This window comes from Borostomias antarcticus (assembly GCF_949987555.1).
Source record: "Borostomias antarcticus genome assembly, chromosome: 36".
Taxonomy (NCBI): Eukaryota; Metazoa; Chordata; class Actinopteri; order Stomiiformes; family Stomiidae; genus Borostomias; species Borostomias antarcticus.
In genome coordinates, this window is record NC_140269.1 from 1,525,674 (window position 1) to 1,546,533 (window position 20,860).

Below are 20,860 nucleotides of genomic sequence, written 5' to 3' on the forward strand. Positions count from 1 at the left end.
TCGATGTCGGAGGGTGTCAGTGCTGCAACAGTGGCATTCTCCATCATTGTTTTAACATGACCAATGAACATATGTGACTAGGAGGAAGACGAGGAGATTGGGTTGGGTTGCACATGCCTTTTGAGCAGGAAAGCAAACAAAATCACACCCATGTGGTGAAGTAAGCGACGCAGGTTTATGAGCAATCTCTACTGCCCTCTGCTGGTGTGCATCGGTATATCTCATGCTATGAACGGACACACACACACGGACACACACACACGGACACACGTCACGTACAGAAGCGGCTGCACCGCTTTAAACAAAACAAAACAAAGAAAAGCACACAGCATTGTTTCATTTCATCATTCCTCCGGTCGTATTAGCAGGTACTGTAATCTCACTGCTGCTTTTCTCTGTTTCTTTGCTCTTCATTTCCTCAGTAAATGTGTTTTAATTATGACGAGCATGATCTTATCTGCACACAAAAGAACAAACTTTCAGGGACTTGAACTAGAACAGACCAGAGGGCAGACCCTCAGACCTGGAGGGTGCACCTGAAGAGCTGCTGGGATTTTAGATCTCTGCTCCTCTCAACCTGCTACTGTGGACAGAGGAGCGGAGCAAGCGTCACCATGGGCCCCTTTATCAATGAGCTTGTGATCAAAAAGATTTTTGAAGTGAACAAAGATTGCAAGTATTCGGACCTTCTACTTTTCTTTCTCTTGTTTTCTTTGGGAATAAACTACTGTTTCAATGTTCATGTTACGATTGATGAATTGGGATTGTGTTAGGTTGTGTGTTCTCATGTGATGTATTGTAGCAAATATGTTTCCAATGTGTTGAATTTGATCAATTGGGGGCCATTGGGAGTAATAACAATGTCGGAGAAGACCCTGTGCAAGACCCCATGGTACGCTACTGCATTATAGACAAACAGTCCTCATTACAATAGGAGTAGGACACTTCAAATCCTATAGTAATGAATTTTTGTATAGGATGTGATGCACCAGTCGCTCTACGCCTATGTGGTTTATTTTCAGTGATTAGACTGACTGTTGACTGGCACAGCTTTAGGTGGTGATGGAGAAATGAGCTTAATGTATTAATGCTTTTTTGTGCGTGACTTACAGTGCCAGCGCACCTAGTATAGCGTTCGTCCGGTCATCACTCCCTCCCTCCCTCCCCTCCGTTACTGCGGACAATGTTGGCCTGCATTTCTCTGTTGGCACCACAAGAGGCAGTAGTCCCAGCACACCAAAATCAAGAAGGACACCAAAACCCACCCGCCGATCTCCACTGCACAAGTAGAGTAGTGTTGAGAGCATTGGACTCCCACCCAGGAGACCGGGGTTCCTGGTGGGGATGACTTTATGTTATCATCAGTGTAACTGCTTTAGCCACTGACCGCTACCATTAATGTTATGGAAGCTGCTGCTAGTTGTTGTGAGCCCATGAGCTAACTTGCACAGAAACAAGCCAGCCAACACACATAAGCCAGGCTTGACCTGGCCTCGTTTTTGTGTGTGATATAAACAGTCTTTTCAGTTGTTGGAGAGCAGTCGGACTAGAAAGTGAGCGCTGTGTTCGTGATAATAAAAGAGACATCAAGATGTACTACGGTGTGATCTTTATTATACATGGATGACCAAAATATACTGAGGATAAACATGGAACAACAAGAAAACTCAACAGATTGTTTTGCACTGGGTGCATCTTGTTTCATACAGTGGGCTTATGAAGTGAGGAATACTGTAGCCTATGTCCCATCTTGAAACTTGAGGGAAGTGGAATCTGAGATTTTAAGGATGTTCAATGGTCAATAAAATGGCTTTAAGAATGAAGAAGTTGTTATTCTGTAATTTCTACTCAACCAGAATTTATGTGGTTTGGTCAAAATAACCATCCCGATTTATTTATTGCTCCTACGTTTACACTCACAGAACTGTCATGTATTCATACAGCGATGCATACCAATACAGTTTCTGCCTCATTATTAGTGATGGGGAAACAAAGTTTTGTTGTGTGTCATTGGGTCTGCACGCTGCCTGTTTGCATCTTACTTGACGGGCCGCTCCTATCAGGTGACATGGAGAGGTTTGATGTCGGAACCATGTAGTCTGACTACGGGGGTTCCACAAGGGTCTGTCCTGGGTCCTCTCCCCCCCCCCCCCCTCTACACTACTTCTCTGGGTATATTACACTCACAGTCATCCATGATTGGATGGAATAAGTATATGCGGGTCAATTTGATAGACTGCTAGACTACAGATAGTAAATTGCCAGATTGAGAACCTTATGTCTGGTTTTGTACCTATAGGAACTGGAATGCGGAATTGATTAGTGCTGAAAAGATATTGTAAGAACAAGCAATAACAAGAATTCCAATGTAGAGTACCTGTACCTGGTTTTATATGGCGAATAAAAGGTTATATTCTTGTACTGTCCTGGGAGAACTGATGTGTCACAAGCGCCCCCTCTACTGGCAATAGACCTCAAATGCATGATGGCATGTAGTCATGAAATTAGTTACATTAAGCCGGATGGTATTTATTTACGCACAGCACAAACCTGACTATTCAATCCACAATGCATTCATTCACTCCCTCTTCCCAGTTCTGCGGCTGGGGGTGTGGCCTCTCAGGTGGGAGAGCTGGGCCAGGACAGGTAGTTGTTGTGTGTGCAGGATCCTCATAGCGAGGACGCGCATGGCCAGCTGGAAGCCCAGGACCACCTCCGCAAACTGGGGGGCGCTTTAATAGGCCACACGGTGACATCTTATAGCTTATCTCTCACCAGATCATGGGCTATGCACTCGGGTGCTCGGGGTCAGGAGCGCAGTGGAGCGCTTAGTCTCGAGCTCGTTTCAAATATGCAATATAATATGTAATATATAATATGAATGATTCATAGAGATCGATTATCCTCATTTAATATGGCATGGGTGGGGGGGGGTGTCACTGCTGTTGAGTGATATATTACATGTTTTGGGGATAACCCTCCAGCTGAGAGAGTGGCTATTTATATTTGTCACATATGTATAGGTCACGTTGCCTTAATGTTCGCGAAACGATCGTGATTGAGTCTGTTAATTGTAATAAGCTAAAAGAAAATAGCTCAAATCTATTTAAACCTAGCCATACATTTATTTTAATTAGCCGCTTGGAGCGACAACTGTCCTATCCGGTCTGTGACATCACGGGTGTTCGCATTATGACGTAGAAATTACACGTTCAACGGCAGGTTGTCAGATCTAACAAGTGGGCATGAGCGTCAGTGCTGTGATTTTCTGCGACAGATTAACATGTTGATGAAGATGTGGATCTTACAATATGTAGGTTAGTGCAAGTAATGATGTTTTTTAGAACCCAAGAGAGGGTCGATGATCGTCAGGCGACGCTCCTGAATGAGCCAAATAGGCTGTCCCAGGATCTTCATGTGACACTCCTCTGCGGGACAGTTGTGATTGCTCTCTCTCTGGTCCTCATCATATCTCGGCTATTATGGCAATGGAGAATTCTTAAAGGAAACACCGAGGTTGGTAATCAACGTTTCATTGTACTTTAATAATTCACAATTCAAGGATTAATGAAGCTGCTCTGTCTTTGTGAAGCCTTAATGACCTCAACATCCGTCTGGTATTTCCTTTATACAGGATGAAAACTATGAAGACATTGATTGGTAAGTTTATAATACATTTTTCAGTGTATCCATAACAGTGTGTGTGTGTGTGTTTGTGTGAGGTGTGTTTGTGTATAATGTGTGGCATGATTATGAGGGTCCGTGTAGGACTTAAATATTGAGACACTCTTACATTCACTGTACATACATACTACTGAGACATTCACATACTTTTGAAACACTCACACATACATACACACTACTGAGACACTCACACATGCTACTGAAACACACACATATACATACATACATACACATACACTACTGAGACACTCTCACATACACACTACTCACACACATTGTTCTGTTATGTTCTTATTTTTCATTTAACCTTAATTTAACGAGGCAAGCATTTAAGAACAAGTTCTTATTTAGAAAGGCGGCCTGGCAAGTGTATGTGTATGTATGCTCTTACATGTGAGAGTGGGAGGGTTTCACATGCATTTGTACAAGTAATCTCAGTAGAGTGTGTAAGTAATTTCACTTGCAACGGAAGGTACAAGTAGCCTAGGTCTACTTCAGTACTAGAACTAGGCCTACTCAACTGGGCCTACTTCAGTGCTAGAACTAGGCCTACTTCAGTACTAAAACTAGGCTTACTTCAGTACTAGAACTAGACCTACTCAACTAGGCCTACTTCAGTTTTATAACAAGGCCTACTTCAGTACTAGAACAAGGCCTACTTCAGTAATAGAACTAGGCCTCCTTCAGTAATAGAGCTAGGCCTTCTTCAGTACTAGAATTAAACCTCATTCAGAGCTAGAACTAGGCCTACTTCAGTACTAGAACTAGGCCTCCCCCAGTCCTATAACTAGGCCTTATTCAGTCCTAGAACTAGGCCTCATTCAGTCCTATAACTAGGCCTACTTCAGTACTAGAACTAGGCCTACTCAACTGGGCCTACTTCAGTGCTAGAACTAGGCCTACTTCAGTACTAAAACTAGGCTTACTTCAGTACTAGAACTAGACCTACTCAACTAGGCCTACTTCAGTTTTATAACAAGGCCTACTTCAGTACTAGAACAAGGCCTACTTCAGTAATAGAACTAGGCCTCCTTCAGTAATAGAACTAGGCCTCATTCAGTCCTATAACTAGGCCTACTTCAGTACTAGAACTAGGCCTACTCAACTGGGCCTACTTCAGAGCTAGAACTAGGCCTACTTCAGTACTAGAACTAGGCCTCCCCCAGTCCTATAACTAGGCCTCATTCAGTCCTAGAACTAGGCCTGCTCTAGTACTATAATGAAACCTCCTTCAGTGTATTATTTCAGGCGGAAAGGCTAACATGGACATTTCAGGCGGCCTTATCAGAAAGTTGTTTAAACGTTAACTATTTCAAATTTATTTTTGTGAAACGGTATGAATGTACAGCTTCTATGTTGTTACATTTGCAGGCCTTATTCGTAATTGGCAATTGCAATGAAGATGACATTGTCGATTTTTTTTTTTTAATCGTGGCCTAGTTCTAGCACTGAAATAAGCCTTGTTCTAATACTGAAGTAGGCTTAGTTCTACTACTGAAGTAGGCCTAGATATAGTACTGAGGTAGGCCTAGTTCTAGAACTGCATTTCGATTATACATTTAAATGTATTGAAATCATCAAAAGTCATTTTAGTTTTTATTTTATTTTATCTCAAAAGTGCACAGCTGGACAGAGCCTCGACCCCGTGCAACAACTGTGGTCCGACCGACTGTGGAGGTGACATGCCGTCAGCCGGGTCTCAGATGAGTAGAGGACACAGCCCCACTAGCTACCTAACCACCCCCATGGTGTCCAGTGGTGTCGGTGTTGCGCACTCTGCACACAAGGGCCAAAGTTCAAAGATACGATCTGAGCCTGATGTTTCACGATCACCCGAGGGCCACTTGAAGTGTGATCTGGCGGTGCGTGTCCATTGGAGGCATTTTCGCGGGAAGTGGGAAAGAGTCTGTCAAGGGACGACCACTTCCAGTTCGGACTCTCTGATGAAGAGGGCAGCTCCACCTGACACAGCTCCATCTGACACAGGTCTACCTGACACAGCTCCATCTGTCAGACCACCATTTTCCATGACCAGGACCAGAACAGGAGACAGTCCCGCTAGCTGCCTAACCACCCCCATGGTGTCCAGTGGTGTTGGTGTTGTGTTCTCTGCACACAAGGGCCAAAGTTCAGAGGGCCGATCTGAGCCGGACGTTTCACAATCACCCGAGGGCCACTGGAAGCGTGAACTGGTGGTGCGTCTCCATCGGAGGCATTTTCGCGAGAAGTGGGAAGAAGTCTATCAAGGATCGACCACTTCCACTTCGGACTCTATGATGAAGAGAGAAGCTGTCACAGCCTTGTCTGTCACAGTCCCATCTTGCACAGCTCCACCTGACACAGCTCCAACTGACACAGCTCCATCTTCATCTGTCAGACCACCATTCTCCATGACCAGGACCAGAACAGGAGACAGTCCCGCTAGCTATCTAACCACCCCCATGGTGTCCAGTGGTGTCGGTGTTGCGTTCTCTGCACACAAGGGCCAAAGTTCAAAGGGCCAATCTGAGCCGGACGTTTCACGATCACCCGAGGGCCACTTGAAGTGTGATCTGGCGGTGCGTGTCCATTGGAGGCATTTTCGCGGGAAGTGGGAAAGAGTCTATCAAGGGACGACCACTTCCACCTCGGACTCTATGATGAAGAGGGCAGCTGTCACAGATCAACCTGTCACAGCTCCATCCGACACAGCTCCATCTGACACAGCTCCATCTGTCAGACCACCACTCTTCATGACCAGGACCAGTAGAGTAGACAGCCCCACTAGCCACCTATCCACCCCAATGGCGTCTAGGGTTGTGGCGGTAAAGGCACAGTCCGAGCTGAACGTCCCACGATCACCCGAGGCCCACTGGAAGCGGGGACCAGAGCTGTCTCTTGATCGGAGGCTCTTTCGCGAGAAGTTGGAAGGAGTCTATCGAGGAGCGACCACTTCCACTTTGGACTCTCTGGTGAAGAGGCAAGCTGGCAGAGCGCCATCTGACACAGCTCCACCTGTCAAACCACCTCTCTCCGTGACCAGGACCAGTAGAGGAGACAGCCCCGCTAGCCACCTATCCACCCCCATGGCGTCTAGTGGTCTGGCGGTAAAGGCACAGTCCGAGCTAAATATTCCACGATCGCCTGAGGCCCACTGGAAGCGGGACCAGAGCTGTCTCTTGATCGGAGGCTCTTTCGCGAGAAGTTGGAAGGAGTCTATCGAGGAGCGACCACTTCCACCTCTGAGTCTCAGGTGAAGACACAAGCTGGCACAGCTCCACCTGTCAAACCAACACTCTTAATGACCAGGACCAGTAGAGGAGACAGCCCCGCTAACCACCTATCCACCCCCATGGCGTCTAGGGATTCCATATGACAAACAAAGTCATCTTGACCATCATCTACATCACCTGTTATCTACCCCAGTAGCCTCCACATTAGGTTTGTTCAGTGTGAGGTTATTATGTCTTGTGTTTGTTTGTACTGATTTCATTTGAGAATAAAGTCTCTGAACATTATTTGCCTGTGTTTGGGTCTTATCTCCATTGTATCCTGATACACGATAATCAGAGCCCCTCCCACTGCTGTTCTCAGTGAGCTGTGTGGACTGAGAGACTTTGTGCAATAAAATGTGTAATAAAAATCAAATTAAAGCCGCAAGCAGCAATGAGACAAAGTCCTATGTTTACACCCCCTTAAGACTGACAGGGTGAGACTGACCAGACAGAGCGGGTAAATCCAGCAAGACCAGCTAATGACCAGCCAAGGTTTGTAGCTGGCCTGTATTGAGGTCATTGTGTCATACATTTACCATGGGCACAATTTTATATACCATACAGCCGTAGATTGACAGACATGGGTTTGATTGATTGATTGATTGATTGATTGACTTTATTTGGTGATTCACACCGTGCACACAAACTAAATACATACAGAAATAGTTAAAAATCGAGGATAAAAAAAACAATAAAGCCCTAAAGCTTATTTCCATTGTGGTCCTCTGGGTTAAACATAACACTTAACACAAGATACATCACAAAGGAATATGAATAAATAGCTCAATAATTAAATAGAACGCATCAACAGGACAGCGAACTAAGACAATACAAACAACATAGAAAGTAACAGGTGGCAGGGCCGTTCATTTCTAATCTTAGAGGTAACTAATAAAAAAAGACATGTTATTTTGCAGCCAAGTCTTTAAGACCCTTTTGAATGTGCTGAGTGAAACATTCAGATTCATGGCTAATTTATTCCACTGAACTGCTGCACTGTACAGAAATGTGTTCCCATCAGGAGTAGACTGACAGTCAGGGGGGTGACTGACAGAAAGAGGGGTAGACTGACAGATAGGGGCATAGATTGACAGGGTGTAGACTGACAGACAGGTTCAAACAGACAGATCGTGGTGGAAGGTGGGGAGGGCAAAGCCTGGGGCCACACCCTTCCAGCCAGAAGGACGAATCAGGAGACGCCTTCAACCCTGAGGGGATGAAGTGTTTCTGTCTCCCCCATCTCTCTCTCAGTCTTTCTCTGTTCGTCTGTCTCTCCCCATCTATTGCTTTCTCTCTATTATATATATGTATCACTCCTTCTCTCCTTTCCTCCTGTAGTTGTTTATAACATCTTCCTTGCCTTCTCCCCTTTGCCCCTCCTCTTCTCCACCTCTGTTATTTGCGGTAGTACATTAACGGAACAGCTCAGCGAGTTCGACATTACCACTATTTACCACTAGATGTCACACTTTTGCACTGAATACAACCAACACGACTGATTCTAGAACCTATGTCACATCAAGTGACGTCTGAAAAGCGACCAGCTGCCTGGGCCACTTAGCTCCTGACCCCCACAGCAACCCCCAGCTCTGCCCAGGAGACCCTCCCCCACTCTGGCCTGGTGTGGCAAGACGCTCTGCTTGTTGCCATTCTGGGGAGGCTCTCCTGGTTCTTCTAGCCTCCCACTCTGTCTAGACCAGTGGTTCTTAACCTTGTTGGAGGTACTGAACCCCACCAGTTTCATATGCGCATTCACCGAACCCTTAATTGGAAAAATAAAATGTTTTTTTCAAATTCAAAACATAGGTATATATTTTACTGGTGCACAAAATGAACCGTGCATCAACATCACTGTGTTCAAAGAACAAAACCATCAAAACATGATTTTCACAAAAAAAAAAAAACATAATAATGAATATTTACTGCAAATCAGTGTGACTTCTGCTGTTGCCTTTCAGAGACCAGTTCAGAAAGTCGACTACTGAGCGCACCAAATTCCCTGCAGCACAGATAGGCCAAGCGATGTAGCGTGATCACCTGCAGCCAATGATGGCCAAGCGGGGCGTGTCATCACGAATCATATGAGTCGGGTGTGTGTCATGACCTCCGCCGAACCCCTGAGACTGACTCACCGAACCCCTGGGGTTCGATCGAACCCAGGTTAAGAACCACTGGTCTAGACACTAATGTAGATCTGACTGCATGGGATAGGTCTAAGCAATATGGCAGGCGATTCCATCCTTGCCTGTTAAAGGGCAAGGTGGAGATGAAACCATCTTGCTTAGGCCCATCGTCATCTCAGATCTAGTGTCTAGGGGGGGTTGGAAGTAGGGGCTGGTGTAGGCCACAGGATATTTGTCCCCTTCTCTCTCTGCTCCTGAGACTCTCACACCTACAAAACCGAAAGCACAACTACGCCTGTCTCTAATGTAACTTTTAAAGAAATTCAGTAAGGATGAGGGTTTGTCCGAAGAGTTGCTTCCACAATGGTGAGGTTAGGAGCTCAGTCGTTACAACCCTGTGTATGAACCACCACCACCACCAGCAGCTACAAATGAATGTCCACTATGGCTAAGCTAGGTGGTGTTTGATTAAACTCAATTAATATGTGAATGGGAGAATTCCCCATGAATGTGATTGGCACTTTAATACTATTATCTTTTTAAACAAACCCCTTATATATATTGTGTGTACTAGTGGAAAGAGAAGGAGAGAGGGGACAGGAAGATTTAAGATCAAACATTTTCCTTCAGGGCTATTCTATTCCACTTGGGATACTTGAACATTTAGAAACAAAACAAGCAATCTTTTTATTTTAGTCTCGATGTCGGAGGGTGTCAGTGCTGCAACAGTGACATTCTCCATCATTGTTTTAACTTGACCAATGAACATATGTGACTATAGGAGGAAGACGAGGAGATTGGGTTGGGTTGCACATGCCTTTTGAGCAGGAAAGCAAACAAAATCACACCCACGTGGTGAAGTAAGCGACGCAGGTTTATGAGCAATCTCTACTGCCCTCTGCTGGTGTGCATCGGTATATCTCATGCTATGAACGGACACACACACACGGACACACACACACGGACACACGTCACGTACAGAAGCGGCTGCACCGCTTTAAACAAAACAAAACAAAGAAAAGCACACAGCATTGTTTCATGTCAGCATTCCTCCGGTCGTATTAGCAGGTACTGTGATCTCACTGCTGCTTTTCTCTGTTTCTTTGCTCTTCATTTCCTCAGTAAATGTGTTTTAATTATGACGAGCATGATCTTATCTGCACACAAAAGAACAAACTTTCCGGGTCTTGAACTAGAACAGACCAGAGGGCAGACCCTCAGACCTGGAGGGTGCACCTGAAGAGCTGCTGGGATTTTAGATCTCTGCTCCTCTCAACCTGCTACTGTGAACAGAGGAGCGGAGCAAGCGTCACCATGGGCCCCTTTATCAATGAGCTTGTGATCAAAAGGATTTTTGAAGTGAACAAAGATTGCAAGTATTCGGACCTTCTACTTTTCTTTCTCTTGTTTTCTTTGGGAATAAACTACTGTTTCAATGTTTATGGTACGATTGTTTTGCACTGGGTGCATCATGTTTCATACAGTGGGCTTATGAAGTGAGGAATACTGTAGCCTATGTCCCATCTTGAAACTTGAGGGAAGTGGAATCTGAGATTTTAAGGATGTTCAATGGTCAATAAAATGGCTTTAAGAATGAAGAAGTTGTTATTCTGTCATTTCTACTCAACCAGAATTTATGTGGTTTGGTCAAAATAACCATCCCGATTTATTTATTGCTCCTACGTTTACACTCACAGAACTGTCATGTATGCATACCAATGCAGCGATGCATACCAATACAGTTTCTGCCTCATTATTAGTGATGGGGAAACAAAGTTTTGTTGTGTGTCATTGGGTCTGCACGCTGCCTGTTTGCATCTTACTTGACGGGCCGCTCCTATCAGGTGACATGGAGAGGTTTGATGTCGGAACCATGTAGTCTGACTACGGGGGTTCCACAAGGGTCTGTCCTGGGTCCTCTCCTCCCCCCCCCCCTCTACACTACTTCTCTGGGTATATTACACTTACAGTCATCCATGATTGGATGGAATAAGTATATGCGGGTCAATTTGATAGACTGCTAGACTACAGATAGTAAATTGCCAGATTGAGAACCTTATGTCTGGTTTTGTACCTATAGGAACTGGAATGAGGAATTGATTAGTGCTGAAAAGATATTGTAAGAACAAGCAATAACAAGAATTCCAATGTAGAGTACCTGTACCTGGTTTTATATGGCGAATAAAAGGTTATATTCTTGTACCTGTCCTGGGAGAACTGATGTGTCACAAGCGCCCCCTCTACTGGCAATAGACCTCAAATGCATGATGGCATGTAGTCATGAAATTAGTTACATTAAGCCGGATGGTATTTATTTACGCACAGCACAAACCTGACTATTCAATCCACAATGCATTCACTCACTCCCTCTTCCCAGTTCTGCGGCTGGGGGTGTGGCCTCTCAGGTGGGAGAGCTGGGGGTGTGGCCTCTCAGGTGGGAGAGCTGGGCCAGGACAGGTAGTTGTTGTGTGTGTGCAGGATCCTCATAGCGATGACGCGCATGGCCAGCTGGAAGCCCAGGACCACCTCCGCAAACTGGGGGGCGCTTTAATAGGCCACACGGTGACATCTTATAGCTTATCTCTCACCAGATCATGGGCTATGCACTCGGGTGCTCGGGGTCAGGAGCGCAGTGGAGCGCTTAGTCTCGAGCTCGTTTCAAATATGCAATATAATATGTAATATATAATATGAATGATTCATAGAGATCGATTATCCTCATTTAATATGGCATGGGTGGGGGGGGGGGGGGGGTGTCACTGCTGTTGAGTGATATATTACATGTTTTGGGGATAACCCTCCAGCTGAGAGAGTGGCTATTTATATTTGTCACATATGTATAGGTCACGTTGCCTTAATGTTCGCGAAACGATCGTGATTGAGTCTGTTAATTGTAATAAGCTAAAAGAAAATAGCTCAAATCTATTTAAACCTAGCCATACATTTATTTTAATTAGCCGCTTGGAGCCACAACTGTCCTATCCGGTCTGTGACATCACGGGTGTTCGCATTATGACGTAAAAATTACACGTTCAACGGCAGGTTGTCAGATGTAACAAGTGGGCATGAGCGTCAGTGCTGTGATTTTCTGCGACAGATTAACATGTTGATGAAGATGTGGATCTTACAATATGTAGGTTAGTGCAAGTAATGATGTTTTTTAGAACCCAAGAGAGGGTCGATGATCGTCAGGCGACGCTCCTGAATGAGCCAAATAGGCTGTCCCAGGATCTTCATGTGACACTCCTCTGCGGGACAGTTGTGATTGCTCTCTCTCTGGTCCTCATCATATCTCGGCTATTATGGCAATGGAGAATTCTTAAAGGAAACACCGAGGTTGGTAATCAACGTTTCATTGTACTTTAATAATTCACAATTCAAGGATTAATGAAGCTGCTCTGTCTTTGTGAAGCCTTAATGACCTCAACATCCGTCTGGTATTTCCTTTATACAGGATGAAAACTATGAAGACATTGATTGGTAAGTTTATAATACATTTTTCAGTGTATCCATAACAGCGTGTGTGTGTGTGTTTGTGTGAGGTGTGTTTGTGTATAATGTGTGGCATGATTATGAGGGTCCGTGTAGGACTTAAATATTGAGACCCTCTTACATTCACTGTACATACATACTACTGAGACATTCACATACTATTGAAACACTCACACATACATACACACTACTGAGACACTCACACATGCTACTGAAACACACACATATACATAGCCTACATACATACACATACACTACTGAGACACTCTCACATACACACTACTCACACACATTGTTCTGTTATGTTCTTATTTTTTATTTAACCTTAATTTAACGAGGCAAGCATTTAAGAACAAGTTCTTATTTAGAAAGGCGGCCTGGCAAGTGTATGTGTATGTATGCTCTTACATGTGAGAGTGGGAGGGTTTCACATGCATTTGTACAAGTAATCTCAGTAGAGTGTGTAAGTAATTTCACTTGCAACGGAAGGTACAAGTAGCCTAGGTCTACTTCAGTACTAGAACTAGGCCTACTCAACTGGGCCTACTTCAGTGCTAGAACTAGGCCTACTCAACTGGGCCTACTTCAGTGCTAGAACTAGGCCTACTTCAGTACTAAAACTAGGCTTACTTCAGTACTAGAACTAGGCCTACTCAACTGGGCCTACTTCAGTGCTAGAACTAGGCCTACTTCAGTACTAAAACTAGGCTTACTTCAGTACTAGAACTAGGCCTACTCAACTAGGCCTACTTCAGTTTTAGAACAAGGCCTACTTCAGTACTAGAACAAGGCCTACTTCAGTAATAGAACTAGGCCTCCTTCAGTACTAGAGCTAGGCCTTCTTCAGTACTAGAATTAAACCTCCTTCAGAGCTAGAACTAGGCCTACTTCAGTACTAGAACAAGGCCTACTTCAGTACTAGAATTAAACCTCCTTCAGAGCTAGAACTAGGCCTACTTCAGTACTAGAACTAGGCCTCCCCCAGTCCTATAACTAGGCCTCATTCAGTCCTAGAACTAGGCCTGCTCTAGTACTAGAATGAAACCTCCTTCAGTGTATTATTTCAGGCGGAAAGGCTAACATGGACATTTCAGGCGGCCTTATCAGAAAGTTGTTTAAACGTTAACTATTTCAAATTTATTTTTGTGAAACGGTATGAAGGTACAGCTTCTATGTTGTTACATTTGCAGGCCTTATTCGTAATTGGCAATTGCAATGAAGATGACATTGTCGATTTTTTTTTTTTAATCGTGGCCTAGTTCTAGCACTGAAATAAGCCTTGTTCTAATACTGAAGTAGGCTTAGTTCTACTACTGAAGTAGGCCTAGATATAGTACTGAGGTAGGCCTAGTTCTAGAACTGCATTTCGATTATACATTTAAATGTATTGAAATCATCAAAAGTCATTTTAGTTTTTATTTTATTTTATCTCAAAAGTGCACAGCTGGACAGAGCCTCGACCCCGTGCAACAACTGTGGTCCGACCGACTGTGGAGGTGACATGCCGTCAGCCGGGTCTCAGATGAGTAGAGGACACAGCCCCACTAGCTACCTAACCACCCCCATGGTGTCCAGTGGTGTCGGTGTTGCGCTCTCTGCATACAAGGGCCAAAGTTCAAAGATACGATCTGAGCCTGATGTTTCACGATCACCCGAGGGCCACTTGAAGTGTGATCTGGCGGTGCGTGTCCATTGGAGGCATTTTCGCGGGAAGTGGGAAAGAGTCTGTCAAGGGACGACCACTTCCAGTTCGGACTCTCTGATGAAGAGGGCAGCTCCACCTGACACAGCTCCATCTGACACAGGTCTACCTGACACAGCTCCATCTGTCAGACCACCATTTTCCATGACCAGGACCAATAAAGGAGACAGTCCCGCTAGCTGCCTAACCACCCCCATGGTGTCCAGTGGTGTTGGTGTTGTGTTCTCTGCACACAAGGGCCAAAGTTCAGAGGGCCGATCTGAGCCGGACGTTTCACAATCACCCGAGGGCCACTGGAAGCGTGAACTGGTGGTGTGTCTCCATCGGAGGCATTTTCGCGAGAAGTGGGAAGACGTCTATCAAGGATCGACCACTTCCACTTCGGACTCTATGATGAAGAGAGAAGCTGTCACAGCCTTGTCTGTCACAGTCCCATCTTGCACAGCTCCACCTGACACAGCTCCAACTGACACAGCTCCATCTTCATCTGTCAGACCACCATTCTCCATGACCAGGACCAGAACAGGAGACAGTCCCGCTAGCTATCTAACCACCCCCATGGTGTCCAGTGGTGTCGGTGTTGCGTTCTCTGCACACAAGGGCCAAAGTTCAAAGGGCCAATCTGAGCCGGACGTTTCACGATCACCCGAGGGCCACTTGAAGTGTGATCTGGCGGTGCGTGTCCATTGGAGGCATTTTCGCGGGAAGTGGGAAAGAGTCTATCAAGGGACGACCACTTCCACCTCGGACTCTATGATGAAGAGGGCAGCTGTCACAGATCAACCTGTCACAGCTCCATCCGACACAGCTCCATCTGACACAGCTCCATCTGTCAGACCACCACTCTTCATGACCAGGACCAGTAGAGTAGACAGCCCCACTAGCCACCTATCCACCCCAATGGCGTCTAGGGTTGTGGCGGTAAAGGCACAGTCCGAGCTGAACGTCCCACGATCACCCGAGGCCCACTGGAAGCGGGGACCAGAGCTGTCTCTTGATCGGAGGCTCTTTCGCGAGAAGTTGGAAGGAGTCTATCGAGGAGCGACCACTTCCACTTTGGACTCTCTGGTGAAGAGGCAAGCTGGCAGAGCGCCATCTGACACAGCTCCACCTGTCAAACCACCTCTCTCCGTGACCAGGACCAGTAGAGGAGACAGCCCCGCTAGCCACCTATCCACCCCCATGGCGTCTAGTGGTCTGGCGGTAAAGGCACAGTCCGAGCTAAATATTCCACGATCGCCTGAGGCCCACTGGAAGCGGGGACCAGAGCTGTCTCTTGATCGGAGGCTCTTTCGCGAGAAGTTGGAAGGAGTCTATCGAGGAGCGACCACTTCCACCTCTGAGTCTCAGGTGAAGACACAAGCTGGCACAGCTCCACCTGTCAAACCAACACTCTTAATGACCAGGACCAGTAGAGGAGACAGCCCCGCTAACCACCTATCCACCCCCATGGCGTCTAGGGATTCCATATGACAAACAAAGTCATCTTGACCATCATCTACATCACCTGTTATCTACCCCAGTAGCCTCCACATTAGGTTTGTTCAGTGTGAGGTTATTATGTCTTGTGTTTGTTTGTACTGATTTCATTTGAGAATAAAGTCTCTGAACATTATTTGCCTGTGTTTGGGTCTTATCTCCATTGTATCCTGATACACGATAATCAGAGCCCCTCCCACTGCTGTTCTCAGTGAGCTGTGTGGACTGAGAGACTTTGTGCAATAAAATGTGTAATAAAAATCAAATTAAAGCCGCAAGCAGCAATGAGACAAAGTCCTATGTTTACACCCCCTTAAGACTGACAGGGTGAGACTGACCAGACAGAGCGGGTAAATCCAGCAAGACCAGCTAATGACCAGCCAAGGTTTGTAGCTGGCCTGTATTGAGGTCATTGTGTCATACATTTACCATGGGCACAATTTTATATACCATACAGCCGTAGATTGACAGACATGGGTTTGATTGATTGATTGATTGATTGATTGACTTTATTTGGTGATTCACACCGTGCACACAAACTAAATACATACAGAAATAGTAAAAAATCGAGGATAAAAAAAACAATAAAGCCCTAAAGCTTATTTCCATTGTGGTCCTCTGGGTTAAACATAACACTTAACACAAGATACATCACAAAGGAATATGAATAAATAGCTCAATAATTAAATAGAACGCATCAACAGGACAGCGAACTAAGACAATACAAACAACATAGAAAGTAACAGGTGGCAGGGCCGTTCATTTCAAATCTTAGAGGTAACTAATAAAAAAAGACATGTTATTTTGCAGCCAAGTCTTAAAGACCCTTTTGAATGTGCTGAGTGAAACATTCAGATTCATGGCTAATTTATTCCACTGAACTGCTGCACTGTACAGAAATGTGTTCCCATCAGGAGTAGACTGACAGTCAGGGGGGTGACTGACAGAAAGAGGGGTAGACTGACAGATAGGGGCATAGATTGACAGGGTGTAGACTGACAGACAGGGTCAAACAGACAGATCGTGGTGGAAGGTGGGGAGGGCAAAGCCTGGGGCCACACCCTTCCAGCCAGAAGGACGAATCAGGAGACGCCTTCAACCCTGAGGGGATGAAGTGTTTCTGTCTCCCCCATCTCTCTCTCAGTCTTTCTCTGTTCGTCTGTCTCTCCCCATCTATTGCTTTCTCTCTATTATATCTATGTATCACTCCTTCTCTCCTTTCCTCCTGTAGTTGTTTATAACATCTTCCTTGCCTTCTCCCCTTTGCCCCTCCTCTTCTCCACCTCTGTTATTTGCGGTAGTACATTAACGGAACAGCTCAGCGAGTTCGACATTACCACTATTTACCACTAGATGTCGCACTTTTGCACTGAATACAACCAACACGACTGATTCTAGAACCTATATCACATCAAGTGACGTCTGAAGAGCGACCAGCTGCCTGGGCCACTTAGCTCCTGACCCCCACAGCAACCCCCAGCTCTGCCCAGGAGACCCTCCCCCACTCTGGCCTGGTGTGGCAAGACGCTCTGCTTGTTGCCATTCTGGGGAGGCTCTCCTGGTTCTCCTAGCCTCCCACTCTGTCTAGACACTAATGTAGATCTGACTGCATGGGATAGGTCTAAGCAATATGGCAGGCGATTCCACCCTTGCCTGTTAGACGGCAAGGTGGAGATGAAACCATCTTGCTTAGGCCCATCGTCATCTCAGATCTAGTGTCTAGGGGGGGTTGGGAGTAGGGGCTGGTGTAGGCCACAGGATCCCTGTCCCTTCTCTTTCTGCTCCTGAGACTCTCACACCTACAAAACCGAAAGCACAACTACGCCTTTCTCTAATGTAACTTTTAAAGAAATTCAGTAAGGATGAGGGTTTGTCCGAAGAGTTGCTTCCACAATGGTGAGGTTAGGAGCTCAGTCGTTACAACCCTGTGTATGATCCACCACCACCACGAGCAGCTACAAATGAATGTCCACTATGGCTAAGCTAGGTGGTGTTTGATTAAACTCAATTAATATGTGAATGGGAGAATTCCCCATGAATGTGATTGGCACTTTAATACTATTATCTTTTTAAACAAACCCCTTATATATATTGTGTGTACTAGTGGAAAGAGAAGGAGAGAGGGGACAGGAAGATTTAAGATCAAACATTTTCCTTCAGGGCTATTCTATTCCACTTGGGATACTTGAACATTTAGAAACAAAACAAGCAATCTTTTTATTTTAGTCTCGATGTCGGAGGGTGTCAGTGCTGCAACAGTGACATTCTCCATCATTGTTTTAACTTGACCAATGAACATATGTGACTATAGGAGGAAGACGAGGAGATTGGGTTGGGTTGCACATGCCTTTTGAGCAGGAAAGCAAACAAAATCACACCCACGTGGTGAAGTAAGCGACGCAGGTTTATGAGCAATCTCTACTGCCCTCTGCTGGTGTGCATCGGTATATCTCATGCTATGAACGGACACACACACACGGACACACACACACGGACACACGTCACGTACAGAAGCGGCTGCACCGCTTTAAACAAAACAAAACAAAGAAAAGCACACAGCATTGTTTCATTTCATCATTCCTCTGGTCGTATTAGCAGGTACTGTGATCTCACTGCTGCTTTTCTCTGTTTCTTTGCTCTTCATTTCCTCAGTAAATGTGTTTTAATTATGACGAGCATGATCTTATCTGCACACAAAAGAACAAACTTTCAGGGACTTGAACTAGAACAGACCAGAGGGCAGACCCTCAGACCTGGAGGGTGCGCCTGAAGAGCTGCTGGGATTTTAGATCTCTGCTCCTCTCAACCTGCTACTGTGAACAGAGGAGCGGAGCAAGCGTCACCATGGGCCCCTTTATCAATGAGCTTGTGATCAAAAGGATTTTTGAAGTGAACAAAGATTGCAAGTATTCGGACCTTATACTTTTCTTTCTCTTCTTTTCTTTGGGAATAAACTACTGTTTCAATGTTTATGTTACGATTGGTGAATTGGGATTATTTTGCACTGGGTGCATCTTGTTTCATACAGTGCAAAAGTGGGCTTATGAAGTGAGGAATACTGTAGCCTATGTCCCATCTCGAAACTTGAGGGAAGTGGAATCTGAGATTTTAATGTTGTGGGCCCGGCTCGGTCTTTGGGTCCAGTCCGGGAGTCGAGTCGTAGGGGCAGTGAGGCACACGCTTCGAGGACGCGGACTCCACCCCTTGCCGGAGAGGCCGGCTCCGCCCGGCAGCAGCAGCAGCAATCACCGACCAACTCGTTGCAGCTGTTGCCTGTTAGCGGAGCCACTACAAGAGGACGCTGGAACCATCGCTCGGGGCTCAGACGTTTCTAGCCCTCATAGGGTCCAGCGTCCTCGCGCCTCTCCGGCCCCCGCGTCCTCCCGGCCTCCGCGTCCTCCCGGCCTCCGCGTCCTCCCGGCCTCCGCGTCCTCCCGGCCTCCGCGTCCTCCCGGCCTCCGCGCCGCGTTTCCCATTCGCTTCCTGCCCCTCGACTCTCCCCTCCCGGACTCCGCTCCCCGCACGCCTCCTGGACCTCCCTCGCTCCGCGGGCCTGCCGCCGCTCCACCTCCTCTCACCACCAGAGACCGCCAGAGTTCCCGGACCCTTCCCTCCACCTCTCGTAGGGCCTCGCAGCACATTCACAAACACATTCCGGCTGATACCCATACCACACACACCGCACCCACACACCCCTCTTTGTTTCCCCATCTCATGTACATACCACACACACGCATCCATACATACCCCCCATTGGTTTGCACCTCCCCCATTTTGTTGTGGCACCAGTTCTCCCCATTTTATTATTTATTAAACGGCCAAGTGCCAACCACTCCCCTCTGTCTGCCTGTTCTGTCCGGGGGTCTCACTACACGGGTCCAGGGTCCGCGTTCCGGCCCCTGACAGAACGTCTGAGCCATGTCGGACCCAAGTGAGACTCCTGGGCAGGCAGGTGGATCCCCGCCCCCTCCCCACATACCGCCGCTGATCCACTCAGTAGTTTCCGCCCACACTACCCAGCTGGCTTCCCTTAATGCTGAGCTAACCAGGGCGTTCAGCCAGGTTACCGGGGAGATTGCGTCCCTCCGTGGGTCCTCCAGGGCCACCACGGAGGCCCTAGCTTCCCTCGCCGGCCAGGTGGCCGCCCTCGCCCGGTCGGTCAACCAGCCGCTCGCCTTCCCCACGCCTCCAGTGGCTGACGGTTCCCCTCCCGTGGCTGACCGCCCTGAGCCCAGTCCCGCGGCTCCCCCTCACGCTCAGGCCACTCCCCCTGATCCCCGCTGCGAACCCAACCTTCCCTGCCCCAGGCCGTTCGGAGGGGAGTTCGAGCTGTGTCGGGGGTTCCTCGGCCAGTGCGAGCTCCTGTTCCGCCACCAGCCCTCCCGCTACGGTTCTGGGGAGGCCAGGATTGCCCTCGTAATGTCTCTGCTCACCGACCGGGCCCTCCGCTGGGCCATTGCGGCGGCTGGCAGTGGCTCCCGGCTCTCGGTGGACTACCAGGCGTTTATCACGGAGTTCCGCCTGGTGTTTGACCACCCCGCCGATGGGCCGGATGCTGCCAGCCGCCTCCACACCATCGCCCAGGGGACTCGGTCGGTGGCAGATTACACTCTGGAGTTCCGCATCCTGGCAGCGGACAGCGGTTGGGACGACACCGCACTCCGGAGCGCGTATAGGAGGGGCCTGAGCGAGGCCATCAAGGACCTCATCATCCGGGACCGGCCCACCTCTTTCGCTGCACTGGTCTCCCTTGCGCTGCTTATGGATGAGCGGCTCCGGGAACGCCGCGTGGAGCGCGCCCAGCGCTCTGGGGGGACCCCCAGACCCCCTCCCGGAGGCTCACCCAGTGGCAGCAGCAGCAGCGGTCATCGGGAGACCGCCCCCCCTCCTCTCGCCGCGTCCCCAGGTCATTTCTCCTCCACCTCGCGTGAGGAGGAGGAGCCCATGCAGCTGGGCCGGTCCCGGCTGTCCCAGGAGGAGCGGGAGCAGAGGATGCGGGACCGCCTGTGCCTCTACTGCGGGAGACCAGGACATCAGATCCGAGCATGTCCCACGCGGCCAAAAGACCAGGCTCACTAGGTAAGGGAGTACTAGTGAGCCTTATCAACCTCCCACGGGGTGCACAA